Source organism: Mustela nigripes, chromosome 1, assembly GCF_022355385.1.
Source record: "Mustela nigripes isolate SB6536 chromosome 1, MUSNIG.SB6536, whole genome shotgun sequence".
Lineage (NCBI taxonomy): Eukaryota > Metazoa > Chordata > Mammalia > Carnivora > Mustelidae > Mustela > Mustela nigripes.
In genome coordinates, this window is record NC_081557.1 from 17,348,645 (window position 1) to 17,368,428 (window position 19,784).

The following is a 19,784-nucleotide window of genomic DNA, read 5'->3' on the forward strand; positions in this document are numbered from 1 at the left end:
TGATTTTGCCTCTGTCTCTCCCCTTGTTCTCATTTTGTAGTCTTCCCCAGTCACTTTTTACAGTCTTCACTAAATATCTCTTAATTTCTGACCATATAATCCTGCCATGCATCAAGGTCTTCTCACGAGTTTTGGGTTTTGTGGGGGTTTTTTGTTTGTTTGTTTGTTTTAATGGACACTTTCCTCTTCTTTCATCAATTTGCCTGACTTACATACATTCCATCACTGTCCCTTACACAAAATACACACACATACACATACACCTACATGATGAAAGTTCCCCTGTTCTGAGCACCTGTGCAGCTTCTACTAGCTCTAGCACGGAATTACAATGCTGTGCTATATATGTTTCATCCAATGGGAAAAAGTTCCCAAAATTTAGAAATTGCGTTTTATTCTCCATTTCCTATTGAATGACTGCAGGAGTGTCTTCTCCACGGTAGGTACTCCAAAGGTACACAACAAAAGAACAGAGAGCATGTGCATTAATAAATCCCATAGCCAATTTCAAATTATTTATGGTATCTGGTTTCAAAAGAACTGTGGATAATGCATAGATAGGCTTACACCCAAATGCCTAAACAGTCTGTATTCTATATTCCTCATTTCCTAAAAAAATTGGATTCTATACTACTAATCAAAAAGCACCTCATGCTTTCAATACCACATTTAGTATTGGCAGAATTGCATCCAGTTGTGAAACTTTGCCCTCATATAAAACAATCCTACTTGCTCATGGCTGCAGGTTGTCAAGGTGCCTATGAATAATGCTAATATCTTATTTTCTCATTCAAAAGCTCTGAATTTCCTCTAATATCTTGGCAAATATTCATCTGAGATGATGTTCATATGCCATAAAGTGTGGAAAATATAATTTGTGCCTAACTAAAAATTTTAAGATATGCTATCAAAAAGCCAATTTGTGTATGGTTGAAAGAGAATATGATTCCTCTAGGATGTGTGAATTTGAGAACTATGTTTATTTATGGGCCTAATTGATGTTCAAAGATTATTGTGAGCTCTTTGAAGAAAGGGATAATGCTTTAATTATAGTCTCCTGGCAAACAGTAGGAAATCAATCAACATTTAGCCAACAAAATGAGAAATAACAGCAATACAGAAACAAACACATATAGGGCAACTAAATCAGACACCGTGATCTTCTAAGCCAAAGATACCATATTAAGAGTTGTTGGTACTGCTGTGTATTCTTGACCATCTAAATCACCGGAATCCACCTATGTTAATATACTTTAAACTTCTAAGGTAACCATAAGTTTCAAACGGACTCTTTGATAGCTGCTTTTATACATCATATATAAATATGATATCTATCTATATATAAATGTGTGTATATATTTCTTTAGAAGTTTATATATACATATATATGTACATATAAATGTGATAGAGACTCTGTAGGGTTCACCTCTTCTGAGCACACAGCAGATTAGAATTCTTTAAACTTATGCATTTAGATGGGGCTGTATACCTATTTCTAGCCAATGGCTTGTAAGCAAACAATTTATGTCACTTTCAGGTCAAACATTTTTAGAGATCAAGTGCTTCTACCTACCCTGTCCAACTATACCAAGGATTTCCTATGCTCTAGATGGTACAGCTACACAATGGTGGAGACTGTGAGTCTGACCTGCTGAGCAAAGTCATGGAGGACTTCAAAAAATAAATAAATAAATAAACCTTTTGCTGTTTTAAGTCTGAGATTTAGGTGTTTTTTTGTTTCGTTCTGTTTTAATCAGAACACAACCTTAACTATCCAGGTTAATAAAGCACAAATTTTCAATTATCGAAGGTATTTCAGTTTATTAATGTATTTAGACAAATTATTTAAGAAGGTGGAAAGTTTTCAGAACTCTCAGAGAATTTTAGTTTCACCTTCTGAAACTACACTGTCTAAAGTTTCTTAGTCTAAAAAACGTCTCCTGAGAATAAAGTGACTCAACGTCTATATAAGTCTTTAATTACTTTGATATTTAACAGATGCCATAGAGAAGTTAATATAGACAATGAATGTAGTCTAAAGCATCTACCCCAGGGAGGTACAAAAATTGGTTGCTAGTAGAGGTGACCTTTAACTAACAGAAGAAGGGAATAGCACTGGTCACCTTAGGGATTTAATGTGGTTATCTTAGAGAAGAGATTGCCGGCTGAAGGTGGCCTTTGGCAGCCATTGCTGTATTTATGCTGTCAGCAATTCAGCCAACACTGTGACTTTATGTTCCAAAGAAGTAGACTGAAATAAAATGTACTGTTGTTTTTTTTTTCACTCAAGAAAATTAGAAAGTATTATTGGTAGTTTAAAAAAATGTCAAACTAAAAGGAATTGTAAGTTTATTTTCTCCAGATTCAGAAGCTCTGATACAGAGAGTACCTTTGCAGAGGCAGATCTACAAACTCCCAAGCCAATGTACTCCTGTAAGTATTTAAGAATGACTGAGATCAAGGCCCCTGGGTGGTTCAGTGGGCTAAAGCCTCCGCATTCGGCTTGGGTCATGATCCCAGGGTGCTGGGATCATGCCCCAAATTGGGCTGTCTGCTCAGCAGGGAGCCTGCTTCCTTCTCTCTCTCTTTGCCTGCCTCTCTGCCTACTTGTGATCTCTGTCTGTCAAATAAATAAATAAATAAACAAAATCTTTTTAAAAATGACTGAGATTTACAGATTTTGATGTTTAAAAATTCTGAGTCATTAAATTCTGGCCTTAATTTTTGCTTTTGGATTCATAGGGAGATGAAACTGACCTGGTAAGACATAACTGTATTCCTCAACATCCTAACCAAGACTGAAAAAGCCGCATCATCCCTTGGGCATTAACATGTGAGGCTGATAAGTTCTGAGGAATTAACAGTACATTAGGCCCAAAGGAGAAGAGCAAACACAAATGCAGGTCTGAAGCTGTCTACCCAACACATAGTCATCCTTCAGAGTTTGTGAAAATACTACTGCGTAATGAATTCTTCCCTTGTCCTCCATAGTAGGCAAAACTGGCTTCAAGCTCAGGTGACCTGCGCAGAGTCCTGTGCTTTGCTCTGCTGTCCCCACCTTCAAATTCTGAATTTGAAGGTGCCTTGCATTTTCATTTTGTACAGGACCCTGCAAATTATACAGCAGGTCCTGATACTATGCTAATTTTCTCTGGTGTTTACACTCCTAACATCCTGTATTTTTTTTCATAGCACAAATGTATTTAATTATTTGCTACCTCTTTCAGTCTTAATAGTGTAAACTCTGCAAAAATCAGAAAGTTTTATCTTTTTTGCCATTTTATCCACAGGGTTTAGCAGTGTTGCTGGATTAAAATAGATGATTTGATGAGTACATGGAGGAGTTAAGTCCATAAATTTTGAATAAATAAGTAAATAAAAGAAACCTGGGGAACACATTAGGTTTGACTAGAATGGTAGGTAGCCTAGAGTTATTTGGGGGTACAGGAAAAATTAAGGTCAGCACATAGAGGAATTAGGAGTAAAATACAGTGAGTTCTGTAAGTCAAGCCAATAATTTGACACTTATCAAATGAGAAAATAGAGGCATTGCCATTAGATTTTGGGGTACAAATTATAACATGTTTATTTCCTGTGTTTCTAGGGTGAACTTTATATCCCTAGACATGATATTCCCTCTGCTTTCTTAGTGGGAATATAATATCATACCATATTTTAACTTATGGTAACAAATGCTTCACCATCAACTGTGTTGTCCTTTATTTGACTGAGTTCTCACGGCACCCTATAATGTTGGTTCCCCATTTTTCAAATTAGAAAATAGGCTCTAAAAGGGGAAAAACTTTCCCAAGGTAACATCAGTAAAGGAAATAATGAGATTTGGAAACAGGTTTTCTTGAGATAAATTCTCAAAATCTTCCTACTATTTAAAGGTGCTTCTCTAGCATAAACATTTTTTTATGTAAAGCAATTTTTTTTAATTTTTTTTTCAGGATTCAAAAATTCATTGTTCATGCACCACACCCAGTGCTCCATGCAATACGTGCCCTCCTTAATACCCACCGCCAAGATCACCCAACCCCTCACTCCTCTCTCCTCCAAAACCCTCAGTTTGTTTCTCAGAGTCCACAGTCTCTCATGGTTCATCTTCCCCTCTGATTTCCCTCAACTCACTTCTCCTCTCCATCTCCCAATGCCCTCCGTGTTATTCCTTATGCTCCGCAAGTAAGTGAAACCATACGATAATTGACTCTCTCTGCTTCACTTATTTGTTTTTTAAGTGAATATTTAGCTACTTTGTATTCACCAACATTGTGTACTAGCGGGGTAAAAATGAGATACTAGAATGCTTAACACCAGTTGTATCGTGTTCTTAAAACTTTTTCTAGATGAACTAAATCTCAAAGAGCTTGAAGCGTGTCATTACAAATGTCTACTTTCCATCATCTCTGAAGAAACAGACTCATTCTTTAACCAAAAATACTCCAATTATAAGTACAATAACTTTTTAGAGAAAAATGGAGAAGAGATTTATAATCAGAGCCATAGTGCAGAACTTATCTTTCCAAATTTTGCAATACTGAAAGAAAATTGACCCCTAATTAACTTTAAAAATAAGATAACAATTTGACTAATAATTTCATCTAGTTGAACAAGACGTACAGATCCTATTACTTTGAGATAACTCATAGGAACAGAAAAATAGCCTCCAAGTAAATGTGCATACTCACCTTCACCTAAAAGCCTACTGTTAATACTGATGTTTTATCACATCACTGGTATCGCTATAATAAATCTTCAATTGAATTATTGTGCTTTCTTCTCTCAGTTTAATACTAGTTGTAGTCCTGCTACATAGATGTCAAAGAAGGAAGTCACCTGGAGCCTTCAGCAGGTAGGAAATGAATGTGATGTGAAATCTGTTTGAATAATCTAGTCCTTTTACATGAATATAAAGTCCTCCTCATTTAATGCCATACCTTAAAATAAACTTAACCTTAGTAGAGAGCTAAACATAACCCTCTATAAAGTGTGAAATTATTCCATTAAGGGTATAAGTCTAAAGATCAGAAAATTTGGAATTTTACTTTGGCTTCATGGCTTCTCAGATGTGAGATGTTGAGAAACATAGTTTAGCTCTACTTCAGTCTCTGAATCTGTAAAATGAGAATTTTATATAGTTGTCATAAGGGATTAAGTGAGATAATGCATTTAACATTATTAGTACTTTCCCTAGTAAGAGCAGAGTAACATTACTATTATGCTGACTAATAAGAATATCCTCACATAGATCATTTTGTCAGTTATAACATAACATTTGACTGGAACAATTAAACAAGTGAAATATCAGAGTTTGAATGTGGATGTTGAAAACAACTTAATAAATCAGTCAATTTTCTATTTGAGAGTGTACATGCATATATTACAGGGATAAGGTGTGTGTGTGTGTGTGTGTGTGTGTAGAGAGAGAGGAAGAGAGACAATCTGATACTAAATACACAATTTGAATGTTAACTAATGGATGAAACTACATAACCAATAATATTGCACTGAAGATCTAGAATATTTGCAGCATCCCAGAAAGCTTCATCATAGCCCCTTCCTGTCAGTGTCCACCCTCCAAAGAGAAGCATTGTTTTGATACCTTTCACAATGGCTTAGTTTGCCTGTCCATGAATTTAGTACAAATGGAGTCATACATTATATACTCCTTTTTGAAGGACTCATTCCCTCAATATGGTTTTGAAATTTATCTGTGGTATTATGCTTATCAGTAGCTCATATTTCTGTTGTATGTGTAGTATTTCATTAACATACCACAACTTGTTTATTCATTCCACTATTGATGGACATTTTTTCTAGTTTTTTTTTTCTCTGAATTCCTTGAAACACACTTACAAAAGATGTTTTAAATTCCTACTCTTCTAATTTCTCCAGCTGGTCTATTTACACTGATGACCATTTCTTCTTGTCATAGTTTGTGTCCTATTTTCCTGTTTCATATTCTTATTGTATACTTTAATAATATGAATAATACATTGAGGGCATCTGGATTATATTGTCTCTATTTAAAGGATATCATACTTTAGTGGTGCCTGGGTGGTTCATTTGGTTAATTAAGGGTCTAACTCCTGATTTCAGATCAGGTCATGATCTCAGGGTTGTGAGATTGAGCCCCTCAGAGGGCTCCATGCTGGGTGTGGAGCCTGCTGAAGATTCTCACTCTCCCTCCCTGTCTCCCTCTTTCCTGTCCCTCTCAAAAAACAAATAAAATAAAATAATAAAAAATAAAGTATATTGTGCTTTAGTCTGATACAGTTGTAGTATTAGCAAATCTTTCCTATTCTTTCAGGGTTGTCTTTGGTTTTCCTCAGCATTTTATTACAGAAATTTGCAAACATATACAAACTTGACAAAACTGTACAATTGCTCTATAATTGTCAGTACTTTGCTATGTTTACTCGATTATATAATGCATATATGTATTATATTCATCTTACATTTTGATGCTGTTCAAATTGAGTGGTAAATACCACTGCCCTTCACACCTAAAGTGTAGTATGCCAGGCTTTTTTATTCTTTGGTAAATGGGTTTATATTAAATTTTGTCCTTGTATCATGAAAGCACAGACCCTACTTTAGGCTGTCATCCTTATTCTTCAAGTGGAGACTCTCTTCAGCCAAAATTGAATGTCTGAGATTCTCAACGAGATCACTCTAGCTGAGACCAGCTCTAAGGTCTCCCGGCACCAAAAGAATCTGGTGTTTTTGTTCAGATCTCAGATACGCACCACTCTTCACCGCATCTTTCACCATCTGTGCTCTGCACAGCTCCTTGTTCAAGCAGTTCTCCACCACGCAGAGCCCTGAGGGTCTGTCTACATAGTTCTCTTCTCTGCACAAGGCCCCACAAACACAAGCTGCTGTTCTCCTAGAACTCTGCATCCTTGAAATTTGATTCCAAGGGCACCCTGTGCTCTGCTTAGATTCCAATTCCCGGTACCAATGACTAGAAAAGCACTGCTTGATAGAACTTTGTGATGGTGAGGTTCTGTACCTACGCTGTCTAGTATGGAAACCACTAGACATTTGTGGCTATTAGGCACTAGAAGTGTGACTTCCTTGACTGAAGAACTGGATTTATAGATTTTGTTTTCTTTAATTACCACATGTAGCTGGTGGGTGACCTATTGGACAGTGCAGGTCTAGAAATGTCCCCAGGCAGAACACAAGCAAATGCTGTGTTCTCCAGTATTTGTCTTCTCTCAAAGTTCGCACTTCCATATGTCCTACTGGCCAGTGCTTAAGAAGAATTACCTTATATTTTGTCTAGTTTGTAGAATCTTTGGTACTGAACAAAAGGCAAATCTAATATGGTTATTCAGTTAGCCTTGAGACTAAACTACCTTCTGTTTAACTGAAAATATGAATTCAGTCAAATATATCATTCTGATAACCTAGTAAAATAAGTAGAAAAAAGAATGGAACATCTCCATCAGAACTGGGCCAGGTCCAAACACTTCACATGCATTCTTATGACTCATATTATTGGTCTCCTCATATAGCACATTTTATCTGTGTAGGGTATGCAGTCTTATATTCCCTAGTAAATTCAACATAGACTTGAAGGGGCTCTTCCACAAAAGTGGGGTTAAACAAAGTTGTAGTCAAGAAACAAGAGTAGAAAAATAAAGTCAAATTACTGCATAATCATTTAGCCTCAACTAAGCAGACCAGAACAGCAGTCCAAGTTGAAGCTGGTTCCATGATCTTCCTTTTTTGTTCTCATAGGTCTTAAGTTTGCTTTTATCACACCATTTGCAATCTGTAACTTGGGTATCCCTGTAGACTGTAAGCAACTTGAGGACAAATCTTCATGTGTGTGTCCCTAGACCCTAGCAAAGTACTTAGAAGATATCAATAAACAGACGTTAAATAAACAAATAAAAATACTCATTCCATTTCTGCCTTTAAGAATGTAGACTGGTTAAAAAGCCTTATTTTTTTTTCCAGGTTTGTAAGAAAAAAAAGAAGTTACACAACACCTTAGCCACTAAAGGAAGACCACAGCACATGCAAGTCAGTTCAAGACTGCTCAAACTTGCACTGCACATGCAAGTCAGTTCAAGTCAGCTCAACCTTAGGCCAGAGTTGAGTCTTGACCTTCAACAGACTCCTAGAATTTCATGCACAGAATGCGACATCTCGTGCACTCAATGATCAAGATATTGCTTTCACTATGAAATCCAGCTTTGCCTAGAAAATTGTACTTTTTAGCCCAAAGGTATGGATGTGTACCAAAGAAAGCTATGTTCAAGCAGACAATTATTCTACTTCCAGATACTTATGTACTGTTGCTCATTAAGTGTGTCATTTATAAAATGACCTAAACCCAGTGTATGCAGAGCATTAATAAAATATTCTATCCATGTTCTGTTTAATTCTTTTAATTTTCTTGCCAATGTGCATTTTGCTTAATTCCATTGGATGCATAGTTTCTTCTTTAGGTCTCCATAAAATGACTGAGAGCCCTCTGCATTTATAAGTAATCCTACCAAGCAATGAATAAAGACTCAATTTTGGAGTGTGTTAAGTGTAAGCTGCACTGTGACTGGGAATATATCTCCACTAGTTTAGGGCAAAATGAAGGATGACAAGTACTCAATATGAATTAGATTTCAACAGGCTCTCAGAGCGAATGTGGAAAAAGTTCCCCTATTTCCAAATGCAGCAAGCAGTCTTAAAATATATGTTTTTATTAAAAAAAGTTTGTAATGTTAAAATTGCTTCTATGCCCCCCAAAAAGCTGCTGCTCTATTTAACAAGCTGCTTTAGCATATATAATTTTGTCATTTATTAATTTCACTAATAAAGCAATGAACATGAACATTTTTGTGCCATTTTTTTCTACTGAAATTTTTTATAGAATTAGTTTGATTACAATTCTGTGCAAGTTGAAATGCCATTTTTTAAAAATTCCAAGAAGTGGTGGAACTAGAGGGTATTATGCTGAGCAAAATAATTCAATTAGAGAAAGACAATTATCATAGGCTCTCCCTGATATGAGGAATTTGAGAGGCAGAGTGGGGACTTGGGAGACAGGGAAGGAAAAAAATGAAACAAGATGGGATCGAAAGGAAGACAAACCATAAGAGATTCTTAATCTCACAAAACAAACTGAGGGTTGCCAGAGGGAGGCGGGTAGAGGGAAGGGGGTGGGGTTATGGACATTGGGGAGGGTATGAGATATGGTGAGTGCTGCAAAATGTGTAAGCCTGATGATTCACGGATCTGTACCCCTGGGGCAAATAATACATTGTATGTTAGCAAAAAGTAATTAATTTAAAAAATAATAAAAATAAAAATTCCAAGTACAAGAGCATTCCTCTAGGAATGGGAGAAGAGATTCCATAAATATCACAAGTTACTTAATTTCTAGATTCAGTTTTAGTTTCCAACCTTTACGTTCAGGTGTTTATTTTTTAACTGAGCTAACTGCTTAAGTCTGACTATAGCTAGACATTAGATTTTTCAAGTACATCTAATAAAAAGGGCTTAGTATTTGGTTTGCTGATTCGGGCATTTTACTGTTAAGAAACTATCTCTGTAAATAGCGTAAATTCTGTAATGCCTAAATATTTGGCAAAAGCTATTTCTAAGATAATTTAGAAAAGTAACAGAAAATAGATCATACTGACAACTAATCAATTAGCTCTTAGGGAGAGGAGAGGCAACCAATCGTGTCAAATCAGCAGCACGGACTGTGCCAGAACTAATAGCCCACAGATGCAAACTGACTTTTGATTGTAGAAATGGAAGGAATTGTACCTGATGTCTAAATATGTAGTTAACTTTATAAAGAAGGGTTCAAGCGTATTGTGAATGGTCCTTACTAATTCAAATATGGTCTCTTGACATCTTTGTTCCTTGAAGGATACAAGTGTGTAATTAATGTGATAGCAACAAATATTTTGTTTAAATGTGTGTAAGAAAGCATGGCTTTACACCTCCTCTTATTATCCAGCTGCCACAGTGACTTGGTAACTTTGGAAAAATTGTTCATACTTTTCTAGCTTGATTGCCTTTAAGAAGGTCCCTGTTTTTGCTTTGAACTTATCTTCAGTTTGAAGAGAAACATGCATAATATTTGAAGAAAGTAGGTAAAATCCTAATTAGCAAAAGTAGTATTAGCTATGTGGAATCCCATGAGGGTTTTTTTTCTCTTTTGTGTAAAATGGGGACAGAGACAGCACTCAAAGAGCTGAAGATAAATTGATCCTTAGAAAAAGGGGGGGAAAAAGCAATTAAGGAAAATTTAGTCAGACTGTCAGGAAAAACAGGATCTGGAGATGCTGTTGGTAAATTTTAATAAGATAGAACATGACAACCATACAAGATCTGGATGTAGAGATGAAAAATGAGGTTTGGATGGGGTTGGGGGGACAAAAAGAGGAGAAAAAGCAAGAATGAGGAAAAGTAGAGAAAAAGAGATAAGGAAAGAGAGGAGCAAGGGAAGTATTAAGTATACACACACAGATGGCTCAATTTGGAGGAAAGACATAGCCCAAGAAAAAAGTATGGCAAGGGCTTAAAATTCTAGAATTAATGAATATGATTTCAAAAAAAGATTTACAAAATTTAAGAAAACAAAGATGACTTGTGACAGAATTACACTAAAAAGATTAGAAAGCTCAGGATGTTCGATTAACTCTATTACAGAATAAATCAGAAAAAAATTTTTTAAAGACTAGAATATGTGAAATGTAATCAACGTTAAGGATAAAAGGCTGTGATGAACATAGTATATGCAGGGAAAAAACACAGTTTGAAGAAATTAAAGAGAATATAAATGGGGAGACCATTTATATGTTTGTATATTTTGCAGGATAATTTCCCCTAAAATGAAACAGTAAACATATCAAGAGAGTTTGTGATACAATAGAAAAGTTTCTGTATACTATATATACATATCTTGGTAACAAGCAACACAGATATATGCCGGGGAAATTATCAAACTTCAGGAATAAAGGACAAGATTCCTTAAGTATGCAGTCAAGGAAAGCACATCACTAGAAAGAAAGAAATCAGATTCGTCTCAGGTTTCTCTACAGCCACATTCAAGGATATAAGATAAGAAAGTTATGGACGTAAACTTCTCCAAGGAGAGAATAGTCTCAGGAATATTCTACCCATTCAACTTGACAAATACAAAGATAGCAGAGAGACATATCAAACACGCTAGAACTCTAGAAATGGAGTATCCATGAATTCTAGGGGATAAAGCTTGATAAAATGCAGCAAACCAGGAGATCAATAATGAAGAGAGAAAATGCATCATAAAAGGACTGGCGGTGCACATTAAATCTACTAACTGTTTTGCTATGATTGAACATCTGGGGAAAGGTGTTTGCAGAAAAGATGGTAAATTTTATAAACTCTAACAGTTTAAAATATGATAACTAACAAATACTGAAAGATATGGGGTGGGGAACTAGGGACAAGGTTGAGAATGCTAATCACCTTTCCTTCAGACTACAGGAGGGAATACATCAATGTTACTTAAAATTGAAAGATGGTAATTGAAAAAAAAAATCACAGTGATACTAACCAATTAATATTCGTTTCTCATTCATTTAGAAAACTTACTCTTTTTTTTTTTTGAAGGAAAACATGTAAGTTTTACTAGTTTTTACATTTAAAAATGTTATTTTTCTTAGCAAAATTCAAGTAAACAAATTTAATTAAAATTTTCTATTTCGGGGGTCCCTGGGTGACTCAATGGGTTAAGCATCAGATTTTTTATTTGGGCTCAGGTCATAATCTCCCGGTCTTGAGAATGACCCCCACGTCAGGCTCCACGCTCAGTGCAGGGTCTACTAGAGATTCTCTCACTCTCCTCCCTCTCCCCTCTCCCACCAGGCTCACGTGTACCCTCTCTCTCCCTCCCTCTCTCTCCCTCCCTCTCCCTCCCTCCCTCTCCCTTCCTTCCTTCCTTTCACACCTTCCTCCCCCCTCCCCATCATGCTCACAGGACCCCTCCTTTCTTCTCCCTCATTTACGGCCATACCCCCCCGAATGTGTCCAGTCTCATCTGATCTCTATCTCTCGAGGATAAATAAATTATTCTCTACCGATCTACATATCTATTTCTACACACATACATACAAGGAGATGTCTGGAAGGATATTGAAATCTGTGAGATTTTGGATAATTTGTTACTTCATAATTTTGTATATGCCCTGAATTTTTTTTTTTTATAATCTTATGTCATTTTGATAAAATTTATAGTGGCCAATGAAGTTAATTTGTTGGGTTGGTAAAAATATTTCTAGTGGTTCCCCTCCCCCACCTCCAACCCCAAGTCCTATGGAAAGATTTTGGTAGAAAATGATAGCATTTGTTTCACTACAGAAAATATTTTGTTCTTATTGTAGCATCCTCACCAGAGAAAATGAAAGGCTAGCATGGAATGGTTGGTTACAAGAAGCACTTAAATGATGGCTTTGAAAGAGAGAGATCCTTAATCTAAATTGACCAGTAAACTGCCTGGTCACACCTAACCTTCCTATTCATATTGGGAGCCTAGAGATCAGGGTTTGGAACACATAATTGTTGCTTAATACCCACTGAGTTGTTCTACACAATTCTAAGGTTTTGCTTTACTGGGCAACACTCCACTAAATTCAATAAACATTAAGAGCTGAAGTCCACTCTAGATGTTTTTTATTGAAAATGCACAAACCAAAAGCGCTAACATCCAAAGAAACTGCACGGTTAAGAGGTAGGGAGGAGGAACTCTGTGCCATATGGAATAAAGTGCAAAATGCAATCCCTACCATTCTCTGGCATAGTCTTTCATGATAAATAGCCTGCATTTCAAATCGTTTTTTCAATTTTATGTTTCTTTATAACAGAGGCTAAAAATGAACACATTCATCATTACATTTGTCTTCACTCTGTATTTCAATCCTACTTCATCAGTATTAGCTGTTAGATTATCTCTTACATTTTCCTCTCATTTTAATAAAATGAAAGCAAGCTGCAATAATCAATAAAATTTAATCAACACCACCAAAACTAAAAAATGGATTCCATAGTTAGTGTCATCTAGGATGAACCAATATAAAGTCAGATTGGAACCAAAAAAAGTTTCAATAAAGAGTAGAAGGTGTACAAAAGTCAAACGTACAACATTCAAGGATCAACTCTAACATGAAGACCAGAATGCTTTAAATGCACTTTAAGTTTGTTGAAATGGGAATTTGGGAAATGTTATCAAAGAGGGAAAAGTGAAATTGGCTATAAATCATTACAGCTATAGAAAAAGAGACTGTTGACCAGACACACAAACACAATCAACAAACTATGAAGCAGTGAATCATTTGAGAAAACATCCACTCTAAACTCAATCTGTAAGAAAGGGAATGACAGGGCTCCTCCTATGTCTGAAACACAGAAAAATTAAAATTTTTTAGATACTGAAAAATACGCCTATAGTAATTATAATAGCACTTTAGCTAGAAGACTTGATAAACCTCTCCTCCTCCTGTCTATACGACTAGCTATTCTTTAAATGTTAGGATAAATATTTACAGAGAAACTTTATCTTTCAATAAATAATCTAATAATAGTTTATTGCACTGTTATCTACTTGAGGAAACAGACTTCTTTCCATAGTCAGAGCTATGGAAATCATGTCCTGAGTAGGGAAAGTAAGAAACCTACAGCTCAAATGAAATCTTACTTTCATGTAAACATCCCTAATATAATACTTAATCCCCAAATTATTTCAGGGCTCCATCTACTGTAAATATAGTCTAAAGACTGAATGTGAATATAATAGAAACTCAACTTCTTATTCATCAAGAAAGTATGCAAAAACTGCTAGTTCATTCTTCCATATATAATATGGCTTTTTTGGAACTTGTAGAAGGATAGAACCAACCATTTATCTTAGGAACCAAAAAATTGGTACAACTCCAAATAAAAGTTATAAATCTGTTCACTACTTCCATACTAATATCAGTATTTATGGTAACCTTACCAATTATACTAAACACCTCTAACATCTACAAAAGTGATTTATATCCAGACTGTGTAAAAAATATCCTCTCTTATCCCTTCTTACCCAGTCTGATCCCCACACAATATTCATTTATTTGGGCCAAGAGAATTGTTTTAAACTAATACTGAATTACCATTCATATCCCAATTTTATCCCTTAGTTTTAGATTAGACTATTTCTCAATAATATTTATACCAGTAGCACTTTTCATTACGTGATCGTTACAGAATAATATAAGTATGATATAACTCAGATCTCAACATTAACCAATTTTTCAAGTATTTATATTCCTTATTACTGTACTAATTTTAGTTACCACCAACAACCTTCTTCAACTATTCATTGGATGAGAGGGAATAGGAATCCCACCTTTTCTACTCACTGGGCAATGACACAGACAAGTAGATTCAACACTGTGACCCTCTAAGCAATTCCTTTTTTCCCACCTTGTTACATTTTTAAATTTAAATTCAATTCAATTTTCATATAATGTTCAATGATTCATAATGGTATATAACACCAAGTGCTCATCACATCACATGCCCTCCTTAATGCCCATTACCCAGCTATCCCCTCCCCCCATCCACCCCTCTTTCTGCAACACTCAGCTTATATCCTGGAGTCAAGAGTCTCATCTGGTTTGTCTGCCTCCCTGATTTCTTCCCATTCAGTTTTCCCTCCCTTCCCCTATTGTCCTCCACACTATTCCTTATGTTCCTCATATGAGTGAATTCATATAACTGTCTTTCTCTGATTAACTTATTTCACTCAGCAGAATACCCTCCAATCCCATCCATGTTGATGTAAATGGTAGATATTCATCCTTTCTGATGACTGAGTAATACTCCATTGTATATATGAACTACATCTTCTTTATCCATTCATCTGTTGAAGGACATCATGGCTCCTTCCAGTTTGGCTATTGTAAACATTGCTATTATGAACATTGGGGTACATGTGCCCTTTCTTTTCACTACATCTGTATCTTTGGGGTAAATACCCAGTAGTGCAATTGCTGGGTCATAGGGTAGCTCCATTATTAACATCTTGAGGAACCTCCAAACTGTTTCCCAGAGTGGCTGTACCAGCTTGCATTCACACCAAAAGTGTAAGAGGGTTCCCCTTTCTCCATATACTCACCAACATTTTTTTTTTATCTTATTAATTTTTGCCATTCTAACTGGTGTAAGGTGGTATCTCATTGTTATGTTGCTGATGGCAACATAGCATTTTTCCATGTGTCTGTTAGCCTTTATATTCCTTCTCTGGAGAAGTGTCTGTTCAGGTCTTCTTCCCATGTCTTGACTGGATTACTTGTTTTTTGGGTGTTGAGTTTGAGACATTCTTTACAAATCTTGGATACCAGCTTTTTATCTGTAATATCATTTGCAAATATCTTCCTCCATTCTGTAGGTTGTCTTTTAGTTTTTTGTTGATTGTTTCCTTTGCTGTGCAGAAGCTTTTATTTTTCTGCATTTTTTAAAAACAATTTTATTTATTTATTTGACAGAAAGAGATCTCAAGTAGGCAGAGAGGCAGGCAGAGAGAGAGGAAGGGAGGCAGGCTCCTTGCTGAGCAGAGAGCCTGATGCGGGGCTCAATCCCAGGACCCTGCGATCATGACCTGAGCTGAAGGCAGAGGCTTTAACCCACTGAGCCACCCAGGTGCCCCTATTTTTCTGCATTTTTTAAATATTTTTAAAATTTTTTAATTTTAAGCAATCTCTGTACTCAGTTGTGGTGCTCAAACTCAGAAACCCAAGATCAAGAGTTGCATGCTCTAGCAACTGAGCCAGGCAGGGGCCCCTAAATGTGCATTTAAAAAATTTTTTTTTACTAAAATATAATGTATTATTTGCTTCAGGAGTACAGGTCTGTGATTCATCAGTCTTACACAATTCACAGCCCTCACCATAGCACAAACACTGCCCAACGTCCAACAACCTACTTCTTCAATTTTTTTCTCAAGTGTTCTGTAGTTTCTAGAGTACACATCCTTTACCTTCAAGCAATCTTTTTTTTTTTTTTTTAGATTTTATTTATTTATTTGACAGAGAGAGAGAGATCACAAGTAGGCTGAGAGGCAGGCAGAGAGAGAGAGAAAGGGAAATAGGCTCCCTGCTGTGCAGAAAGCCCAATGTGGAGCTCAATCCCAGAACCCTGAGACTATGACCTAAGCCGAAAGCAGAGGCTTTAACCCACTAAGCCACCCGGGCACCCAAACTTCAAGCAATTCTATAAACCACGTAGAAGGGAGTAGATTCACTGTATCAAGAACATGGGTTCCTACTTACCTGGATCTTTACACTTTCAAATTTCTGTACTCAACTTCAATCATATTAATTCTCCATTAATCAGACTACTTTCAGCCACAACTGGCAAATCTGCCCAATTTGACATTCACCCAGGACTTCACTAGGCATAGAAGACCCTATACCCATTCAAGTACCATAGTTGTAGTAGGTGTCTTTCTACTAATCCATTTCCATTCACTAATAGAAAATGAAACTATTCAAACAGTAACAAATCTTACTAGGAGATATCACTACGTTGTTTACAGCAATCTTGGGTCTTACCAAAATGATATTTTAAAAATTGTTGCTTTTTCCACCTCAAGCCATTTAAATCTAACAGTAACTGTTAGTATTAATCAACCACATTTAAATTTCTCCACATCCGTATTCTTTAAAACTATATTGTTTATATGTTACAGATCCATTATTTATAATCTAAATGATGAACAAGACATCTGAAAAATAGAACTATTTAAAGCATTACCTTTCACCTCAGTCTCACTCACCAGTGGCAGCTTAGTGTTAATAGGAATACCCTTCCTCACAAGTTTTTATTCCCAAGTCTTAATTATTAAAACCACAACACATTGTATACAGCTGTCTACAGCACCCAAATTATTTTCTTCACTCCTAGGACAGACCCATTTTTCTACTTTAATTGTAATTAGTGAAAACAACTCATTCTTAATCAATTCTATTAAATGTCTTTTAATGGGGAGTATCTTGGCCAGATTCTTAATTTCTAAGACTACTCCAACTATCTCACAGATAATTATGCCTTCCTATCTAAAATTAACAGCTATTGCCATGATTATCTTGGGTTTTATTCTGGCACTTTAACTGAACTTTACAACACAAACACTAAGATTTGATCATCCTTCATGCTAATCCCAATTCTCAAATCTTCTCAGATATTTTCCAACTCATATACACTGCTTCTCACCATTAATAAAATTTGTTGTCAAGTCTGGCTCTTATATGCAACTGATAAATTACTGAACACTGTATCTGAAGCTAATGATGTACTGTATGTTGGTTAATTGAATTTAAATTAAAAATTTTTTAAATTTATTTTTTAAATAAATTTTTCATTACTACTAGACTTACTAGACTTAACTTGACTAGAAAGTATATTACCAAAATCCATTTCCCACTTCCAAATAAGACTCTCCATACCAATTAGACCTTTTTCATCAGAAATTAAATTATATCTTTTCCTCTTTTCTCATCATATTAATCCTAAACCTATACCTAATTTCTATGAGTAACCTGTAGAATGACCATAATGCCAATCAGCAACAAACAACCAATCACAACTTAGTAGTCTAATAGCACATCTATATAATGGGGAAATCTCTATAGCCTCTTCACCAAAACAAACAAACCAAACCAAACCAAAACAGAACAAAACAACCTTAGAATTCCTGGTTTCATAGATTACTCAGTCCTCTAACCAATTAAACTTAAAAAAAAAAAAAATGAGGTGGATGTTATGTTTAAGACCTGAAACTATCATAACTTTCAGCAAGAGTCCTAAAAGAAATATCTCTAAGATAATTATATTAGAAACCCAATCCTCAGGATATTTCTCAGTGGCCAAAACCTTGTATAATGAAAAGCCACCAAAATCGATCCCTCAATTAAGTCTTAAAAAAAAAAATTAAACCTGGAAAAGATCCACCAAGATTGCTTACATTACCACAACTGATTCCAGCATTTAAACAACCCTAACCCACCATAAATAGAAGGTTTAAAAACAAAACAAGAACAAAAACCTGCAAAACTAATCACAAAAATAGTACTTAAAACACAATATAGGTCATTATTATTCTCACAATTCTTTCTAAAGATTTATTTGAGGGGTGCCTGGGTGGCTCAGATGATTAAGTGTCTGCCTTCAGCTTAGGTCATGATCTTCAGGTCCTGTGATGGAGCCCAACAGGCTCCCTGCTCAGTGAGGGAGCCTACTTCTCACTCTGACCCTTCCCCTTCTTGTGCTCGCTATGCATCTATCTCTTAAAAAAAAAAAAAAAAAAAAAAAAAATTGAGAAATAGAGGGAGAGTGCAAATGAGCAGCAGGAGAGAAAGGGAGAGAATTTCAAACAGACACATTTGTAAACCGAGCCCCACATGAGGCTCAAGACCACAACCCTGAGATCATAACCAGAGCCAAAAATCAAGACTCCAACATTTAACTAACTGAGCCACCCAGATACCCCGTCGCATGGACTTTACCCCTGACCAGTGAACTAAAATCACCATTGTATTTCAACTCTATATACATTAATGACCAACATCCAACAATCCTATCCACTAATCCAGATTACAAATTTATTTATCAGCCCCAAGCATCTCATCATGATGATATTTTGGCACCCCTTTAGGAATCTGCTTAACTTTATGAATTCTAACAGGACTATTCCTAGCTACACGCTCTATACATCATACATTGATAATAACTGTCTTTCAGCCAAAACCCATATCTGCGGAGATATAGGTTATGAATGAATTATCTGATATCTATACACCAATGGAGCATCCATATATTTTATCTACTTATTCATTCATGTAGGATGTGGCCTATGCTATGGAGCTTATACCTTCCTAGAAACATGAAATATGAAAAGATTCTATTATTCATCATAATAGCCACAGCATTCTTGGATTTATGAAGCCAAATATCCTTCTGAGGTGCAACAGTTCTTACAAATCTTTCAGTTATGCCTTTCATCAGCATTAGCCTGGTAGAATGAATCTGAGGGGGACTTTTAGTGAGCAAATCTACGCATCTGACTCTTCACCTTTCACTTTATTCTCTAATGCATTCATGGTTTCAGCCCTAGTGATTGCCCACTATTTCTTCATGAAACAGGATCCAAAAACCCATCAGGAATCTCATCTGACATGGATAAAACTCCAAGCCAAAATTTCACATAGTGAAAGATATCCTAGGACCCTTATTCCTAATTCTGGTGCTATCCATTTCAGTCTTATTTCCACCTGACCTGTTAGGAGATCCAGAAAATACACTTCAGCCGACACCCTCAATGCTCCCCAATCCCCACATGAAGCCAGAATGATATTTCTTATTCACCCACACAATTAAAGACCCTCTCCTCATAAATTAGGCAATGTATTATCCCTAATTTTCTCAATTCTAATTCTAGCAATCGTTTCAATGTTTTACACACCAATAATAATGAAAGATAATATTCCAACCCCTTATTGATACTTCTTCTGATTACTAGTATCAGACAGAACACTAACATGCATCGGAAGACAACCAGTTGTACATCTATTCATCTTTACTACTCAGCAAGCATCAGTTTTACATTTTCTCCTCATTTTTATACTGAAACACTCCCCCAAATTACTAAAAATAGTATTCTAAAACATTGAATATTTATAATATACTACTCTGTTCCTGTAAACCAGAAAAATAATACTTCTCTTTAGAACTCAGGG

General features: G+C 35.8%; 1 pseudogene; it reads left to right on the top strand.

Moving 5' to 3' along the window:
* The window catches only part of LOC132011171 (NADH-ubiquinone oxidoreductase chain 5-like), a 73,516-nt pseudogene extending 55,929 nt beyond the window's left edge, over positions 1-17,587 (top strand).
* The last annotated feature ends 2,197 nt before the right edge of the window (positions 17,588-19,784 follow it).